The sequence below is a fragment of the Artemia sp. Qi Xiang Cuo genome, chromosome 1, assembly GCF_049724085.1.
Source record: "Artemia sp. Qi Xiang Cuo chromosome 1, ASM4972408v1, whole genome shotgun sequence".
Taxonomy (NCBI): Eukaryota; Metazoa; Arthropoda; class Branchiopoda; order Anostraca; family Artemiidae; genus Artemia; species Artemia sp. Qi Xiang Cuo.
Window position 1 is genome coordinate 28,826,360 of NC_142794.1, and position 6,778 is coordinate 28,833,137.

The following is a 6,778-nucleotide window of genomic DNA, read 5'->3' on the forward strand; positions in this document are numbered from 1 at the left end:
CTATTAAAAAGGGCACTAGCCCTTTGAATTTCCAGTCGAATGAGCCTTTTCTGAAGTTTCTACGACAACACCTTCTATAAAAACCTTATATGCCCTCAAGCCATAACTTAAAACCCTTTCACCGAGGGTTGTGGGGGAGTGCCCTCCTCAAAAATATATTTTCTATCTGAAAATCAACTAAGCTGAACAAAATGGCTATCTCAAAATTTTGATTGGATGTGTTTGGGGTAATAGTGGGCGTGGGAGGGGGGCTAGTTGCCCTTCAATCAATTTCGACAATTAAAAAGGGCACTAACCACTCCTATTTTCAATCGAATGACCCCTTTTCGAAGTTTCTACGACTACTCCTTCAATACGAAGTGCCCGGGCATGGAGAAAAAAAAAACAAAAACACGTTGTGCCCACATCGTTCCTTACTTAGGCAGCGCTAGCGCGCTGCCTATGATAACCTCCTCAGAGCCCTTAGTGCAAGGGTTATAAGTTATGCCCTGGGGGCATATATGGTTTATATAGAAAGTTGTTGCATAAATCATAGGCAGCGCGATCGCACTGCCTAAGTAAAGAACGGGGACACTCTTTTTTGATTAATAATATAATAGACCCACCATCCTATTTCCAATTTCTAGAAAACATGAGCACCATAAGAGCAATTTGACACAAAGGCACATTACGGTTAGATAACAGCTTTTTATTTTAAGAAATCAATTCAGAAGTTCACAGTTGGGAAAAATTAAATATGAAAATTGGCTCAGGGGAGACCGGCCCACGTTCAGCCAAAGCAAATAATCTCAATATAAAAACCTATGGGGACTTCTGGTAGATTATAAAAGCTCTGACAGATGGCAGCGTATGTTTTTAAATGTCTGGCCTTGATGAATACTTTTATCAAAAATATCAGATTGGATCACATTTTATGGTGATTAAATCTGAAAATTTTGTTCAATTTTTGTTTGAAGGCCTACGCCTAATTACAAATACTAGAAAAGCTGTAAACTCACGTCGTATAATCTTATTATTTACCTGTCTTTTGGCAGCTTCCGAGACATTCCATATTCACCAGTTTCTTGTTAGTATTTGTTTCCCCGAGGGATGGCAAACTCCTAAGTTCGGCTTCAATACCCGGGGTAGGTTTGGTATGCCGTAACAAGGTGTCCGAAATTTTGATTGGATGTGTTTGGGGGAATGATGGGCGGGGGGGGGGGGCTAGTTGACCTCCAATCACTTTCGACTATTAAAAAGGGCACTAGCCCTTTGAATTTCCAATCGAATGAGCCTTTTCTGAAGTTTCTACGACAACACCTTCTATAAAAACCTTATATGCCCTCAAGCCATAACTTAAAACCCTTTCACCGAGGGTTGTGGGGGAGTGCCCTCCTCAAAAATATATTTTTTATCTGAAAATCAACTACGCTGAACAAAATGGCTATCTCAAAATTTTGATTGGATGTGTTTGGGGAAATAGTGGGCGTGGGAGGGGGGCTAGTTGCCCTCCAATCAATTTCGACAATTAAAAAGGGCACTAACCACTCCTATTTTCAATCGAATGACCCCTTTTCGAAGTTTCTACGACAACTCCTTCAATACGAAGTGCCCGGGTATGGAGAAAACAAAACAAAAACACATTGTGCCCACATCGTTCTTTACTTAGGCAGCGCTAGCGCGCTGCCTATGATAACCTCCTCAGAGCCCTTAGTGCAAGGGTTATAAGTTATGCCCTGGGGGCATATATGGTTTATATAGAAAGTTGTTGCATAAATCATAGGCAGCGCGATCGCGCTGCCTAAGTAAAGAACGGGGACACTCTTTTTTGATTAATAATATAATAGACCCACCATCCTATTTCCAATCTCCAGAAAACATAAGCACCATAAGAGCAATTTGACACAAAGGCACATTACGGTTAGATAACAGCTTTTATTTTAAGAAATCAATTCAAAAGTTTAAAGTTGGAAAAAATTAAATATCAAAATTGGCTCAGGGGAGACCGGCCCACGTTTAGCCAAAGCAAATAATCTCAATATAAAAACCTATGGGGACTTCTGATAGATTATAAAAGCTCTGACAAATGGCAGCGTATGTTTTTAAATGTCTGGCCTTGATGAATACTTTTATCAAAAATATCAGATTGGATCACATTTTATGGTGATTAAATCTGAAAATTTTGTTCAATTTTTGTTTGAAGGCCTACGCCTAATTACAAATACTAGAAAAGCTGTAAACTCACGTTGTATAATGTTATTATTTACCTGTCTTTTGGCAGCTTCCGAGACATTCCATATTCACCAGTTTCTTGTTAGTATTTGTTTCCCCGAGGGATGGCAAACTCCTAAGTTCGGCTTCAATACCCGGGGTAGGTTTGGTATGCCGTAACAAGGTGTCCGAAATTGGGCTGTGCTTGTAAAAGCTGTGTAAACAGCATATTTTAAGTTTGAAGGCAATCTCAAAACCCAAAACTTGATTAATTCTGGTGTTGTTTAATCCTGTCAGACCAGTAGGTGAGCAGAAATTCTATTTTTTACAGTTAAATTTCATTAAAGATAAAATGCTTAAAAGTAAAACAGAAGAGAAAAGAAAGAAAAGAGGCTGGGATCCAGGAGAAAAGAAAACAGCAGTTTTTTCTGTCTTAGTTGAGAAAAAGTCAGTCGGATTCTCTGGAAGTGCCATGGGTGTCCCTGGAGGAACGCTGCAAGACTACATGAAGAAAGATGAGAAGCTGAATATCCCTCTACAATGTCTGGACCTGAGTTTCTTTGCACCCTGTTACAACAAATGATTAATATTTACAGAGTAACAAGAAAAAGGACTAAAAACTTACTTGAAAACGATAGCTGATATACATTTCGAATATACTCCCCTAGAGGCACGTAAATTTGCATTTACTTAGTAATATGATACTTTCTAGACTGAGAGATGCTGTAGACAAAGTGACAAGAGAATAACAGTTTGGTTTTAGAAAAGGTAGAGGATGTGTACACCAAATTTTCACTCTTAGTTTAATAATTGAGAAGTCCCTAAGTTACCAAACTCCTTTAGTCTTCAGTTTTGTAGACTATGAGCAAGTGTTTGATTCAGCTGATAGAAGAGCTTTAACGAAGTTCTTTTCCTTGCGTAGTATATGAGACAAATATACATCTAGTGAAGCACTTACCTGGGAAGTTTCTATGCTCAGCGGAAGTCATGTAGACATTTAGACTTCTTCTTTAATATAGACCCTGAAACGGAGGCAGCACAGGTTCTGTCTCTAAATGAGAAGCAAAGGTCAGCAGATGATTCATTAAAAGAGATCGTCAACACAAACACAAGCTCTACACGAAAAATCAACAGGAAAAAAATATAACAAAGTCAGAAGTGCTCACTGACACCCCTCTGAAAGAACGCATGACTGCTGTTATAAAAGCTTTATCTGCCATGACAGCCTGAGTCCTGGAAAGGAAGTAAGTCAGAGAAGTGAAAAGGCTAAAAAGCAAAAGGCATGTTTCTCGTAACAAAAGTTTCAGTTAGAGAGACGATGCTGACGTAGATGAGTCTGTATACAACAACTCTTCATACTCCAGTATGAATGTTGAAGACGCCCCCCCCCCCCTCCCTTCTACCAGCATCTTCCAATTTGATACTGAGAAAGTCAAGGCTGGTGATTACATTCAGGTTGGGTTGAAGAGCAAGGAAAGGGATCCAGCTCACTGTATTATCATTATAAAAAAAGTAACAACTGAAGAACTTAAGGTCCACTCTCTGAAGGAGACAGAAGCAAGTAACTTTGCGCTAACTGACGAGACGAATAGTATCTTAAGGACAGAAGTTGAAATGAAACTGCAACCACTGATAGGTGGAACACCAATATTAGCGGAACGACGTACTTTTGGTTTTGGTGTTGATAAGTCAATTGATAATTTGAAATTAATGCTCTTTAGTTTTTTTTAAACCTTACTGAAATTCATTTTGTAGTTATGTATTCTGACCAAATTCTTTCTTAATTTTATAGCCGAAAAACAAGTTTTGATGTTCGCCTGGCCATTTTTCTGTTTCTTTTATCAAGTTGCTGAAACTAAGCCAGAGATTGCCAAACCAGTACCGGGGTGGCCCAGGCTCAGCCATCTTGACCACTTGGATACAATTATCCAGGTTGAAAAGTGGTGGAGCATTTCTAATTGTCTAATTGTCTTTTTCAAGGATGGTATTGAATGAGTTAACTTTGATTTGGCAGGTTCAGCAACTTCTTATCGCTTGAACCGATCCCTTCAGAATTAAAAAAGTTAAAACATGCCCATCGTGGGTCAGTCTCCTAATTATATATCGGACCAAATATCAATATTGAATATCGAAACGTAAATATTGATATCGGAAACGATATTTGGGAATTTCTGTTTATTTCAAGCTTTTTAAACCATCTACCAGTGATTATCCAACAGAAAATTCCACCATACGAAAAGTTTCCGTTAATATATAATGTAAATTTCGAATTCTAGGAGGGACGGGTGGCAGCTGTTCTCCCATGGTCCCCCTTCCCTACGCCCATGGGCCTGGGGGATATTTCCAGGAAAATGGACATAGAAAAGAAGAACTATATTTTTAATTAGAAAAACTAACATAGGCTAATACAGGTTAGTCCTTCAAATATTTTTCTTGACTTCTAGAACTTGGTTTAGCCTATTCCTATGTATATGCTGTTTAAATATATGATAACATTTTTTGCACTTCAATCAATGCAGTGGAAATTTTCCGTGTGAATATTTTTGCGATTTTTCTGCACCCGATATTCGTGAGCCGTTTTGCGCTAAAAAAAATCGCACCGATGGAACCGAGGATAAATGGAAATACAGTCCATCTCCCAACTACGACACAGAAAAATAGCGCCATCTAACTTTTCTTTTAATTTCAAGCTCCGATAGCCCATTTCCCTCATCTCTCTTATTATGTGTTTTTTTTTGTTTTTCTTTGTACAAATAAATGAGAATACTAAAGAAAAATCTAACACCTATGCCAAACTTCCTTAACAACTCTCTGAAATTATATCTAGTAGAGAGAAATGGCAACCTTATACCCACCATACTGCCTCAGAACTCTGGGCTGTATTCTCTAAAATATCTATTTCCTCGCTAAAATATCTCAATAATATAGGAATCACCTATACCAAACTTCCTTAACAACTCTCCGAAACTATACCTAGTTGAGAAAAAAAGCAACCTTATGCCCAACATGGTGCCTCAGACCTCCAAGCTGTATTCTCTAAAATATATATTTTCTCACTAAAGATATCTCAATAATATAGGATTCACCTATACCAAACTTCCCTAACAACGAAACTATACCTAGTGGAGGAAAATAGTACCTTTATTTTTATTATTATTAAACAGTTTCAATCAAATAAACGAGAATATTTAAAAAAAGTCATTTAACACAAATCACCTGAAACATAGATCTTGGAAGCTCATTATGATATTTTTTATTATCATTAAACAATTTCAATCAAATAAATGAGAATATTCAAAGAAAAAGAAGACATTTTAACTGAAACCTACTGAAACCTAGATCTCGGAAGGTCAATATTTTATTTCTTATTATTATTAAACAATTTCGAACAAATAAACGATAATATTTAAAGAAAAACCTAGCACCTATGCCAAACTTCCTTAACAACTCTCTGAAATTATATCTAGTGGAGAAAAATGTCAACCTTATACCCACTATACTGCCTCAGATCTCTGGGCTGTATTCTCTAAAATATATATTTCATCGATAAAAATATCTCAATAATACAGGAATCACCTATACCAAACTTCCTTAACAACTCTCTGAAACTATAGCAGAGGTGAAAATTTCCAACCTTAGGTCCAACATGCGGCCTCATACCTCTGAGCTGTATTTTCTAAAATATATCTTTCCTCGCTAAAGATATCTCAATAATGTAGGATCTACCTATGCTAAACTTTCTTAAGAACTCTCTGAAATTATACCTAGTGGAGAAAAATGGCAACCTTATGCCCAACATGCTGCCTCAGATCTCTGGGCTGTATTCTCTAAATGCTGTCTCAGTTCTCTGAGCTGTATTCACTAAAATATATATTTACTTGCTAAAAATATCTCAATAATATAGGATTCGCCTATGCCAAACTTCCTTAACAACTCACTGAAACTATAAATAGTTGAGAAAAATAGCAAGCTTATGCCCAACATGCTGCCTCAGACCTCCGAGCTGTATTCTCTAAAATATATATTTTCTCACTAAAGATATCTCAATAATATAGGATTCGCCTATGCCAAACTTCCTTAACAACTCACTGAAACTATAAATAGTTGAGAAAAATAGCAAGCTTATGCCCAACATGCTGCCTCAACCTCTGAACTCTATTCTTTAAAATACATATTTTCTTATTAAAAATATCTTAATAATATATGATTCAACTATGCCAAACTTCCATAATAACTCTCTGAAAGAATACTTAGTAGAGAAAAATAGTATCCTTATATTTATTATTATTAAATAGTTTAAATCAAATAAATGGGAATATTAAAAAAAGAAGTCATTTAACAGAAATCTTTTTATTTTACGATATTTTTTTATTATCATTAAACAATTTCAATCAAATAAATAAGAATATTCAAAGAAAAGGAAGACATTTTAACTGAAACCTAGATCTCGGAAGGTCATTATTTTATTTTTTATTATTATTAACCAATTTCTAACATATAAATGAGAATATTCAAAGAAAAATCTAACACCTATGCAAAAGTTCCCTAACAACTCTCTGAAATTATATCTAGTGGAGAGAAATGGCAA